Source organism: Tenrec ecaudatus, chromosome 15, assembly GCF_050624435.1.
Source record: "Tenrec ecaudatus isolate mTenEca1 chromosome 15, mTenEca1.hap1, whole genome shotgun sequence".
NCBI lineage: Eukaryota > Metazoa > Chordata > Mammalia > Afrosoricida > Tenrecidae > Tenrec > Tenrec ecaudatus.
Window position 1 is genome coordinate 72,194,767 of NC_134544.1, and position 1,510 is coordinate 72,196,276.

A 1,510-nucleotide genomic window follows, 5' to 3' on the forward strand; every position below is an offset into this window, starting at 1 on the left:
GTGTCAGGGTGGTGACCTCACATGCCATTATGGCACTGGTGGCAAGTCCATCTATGGAGAAATATTTGAAGATGAGAACTTCATCCTGAAGCACACAGGCCCTGGCATCCTGTCTATGGTGAATGCTGGACCCAATACAAGTGATTCCCAGTTTTTTATCTGCACTGCTAAGACTGAATGGTTGGATGGCAAGCACGTAGTCTTCGGTAAAGTGAAAGAAGGCATGAACATTGTGGAAGCCATGGAGCGTTGTGGTTCCAAGAATGGCAAGACCAGCAAGAAGATCACCATTGCTGACTGTGGACAACTCTAATTAAATGTGATCAGAATTTTCTGTTTTATCTTAAGCACCAGACCATTCCTTGTGTAGCTTGGGAAATCACCCTTCTATTCCCCATGTGCTGGCAGTATCGATTAATCTTGTGCTCTCACTCCAGTTCTTCGAGTTTTCTCTTTCCTTATTCCCCAAGTCCAGCTGGAAAGCAGAGTTACGTTTATGATTATGAAATAAAAGATAAACAATTAAAAAGCAGATTTGTACATTGGTTGCCATCATCATTCTCAAAACATTTGGTTTCCACTTAAGCCCTTGGCATCAGCTCCTCATTTTCTCCCTTCCTCCCTGCACACCTTCCCTCATGAACCTTGATAATTTATAAATGATTATTTTGTCCTATCTTGCATTATCCGATGTCTCCCTTCACCATTTATTTCCTTTTTTGATACACACTGAAAACAACAAATTTAATGAACACAAATTAGATATCCTTGAACCCCAAATAATAACAGACTCCAAGGGACAAAGGTGCAGTTTCTACATGAGCAGTTGTTTGGTTTAATTAATGGAGTGTGTTAAAGGTGTGGGGTTCATTAGAAGAAGTAGCTATGTTCACTGGTAGAAGACTGGATCAATTTTTCAGAGTGCAAATGAGTTAAGAGTCTCATTTAGATTCTCAACATCATCCAATGTTGGTCCAAATTTTTTGTGGGGGCTAAAGTGTGACCATTTGAATCAACATCCTGCATTATCAGAGAAAAGCCTGGCAGTTTGCCTCCTTAAATATCACAGAGTCACCTTTGAAACAGTTGATCTTGATACTTGATGCTGCCAGGTATCAAGACACACTGGAAAACAGTGGGCTCAAGATATCCAGACAAGGGATTTCTTTTTCAAGGACAGCACCCAATTCTTGTTCAGAAAAGACACATAAGTGTTTCCAAGTGCTCTGAGAGTTCAAACAACATAGTAGTCATTGAGATTGGAAGATTCATAGTAAGAGAAAATATTGGGACACCTAGAATTTGCACTTCTGAGGGTGAAGTAAATGGGTCACGATAGGGCACCACTTTCCAAGTTGAATATTGGCTGGTGAGACTGTTGTTCCTGGGGCTGAGAGCATGAGAGTCACACTCACATTTGACAAGAACTTCAATTGAGCTGAGCTCAAAGAGAAAGAAGAACCTTGGTATTGGCCCTCTTTCAGGATTTAGGAGAAGCAGCTCCATTATT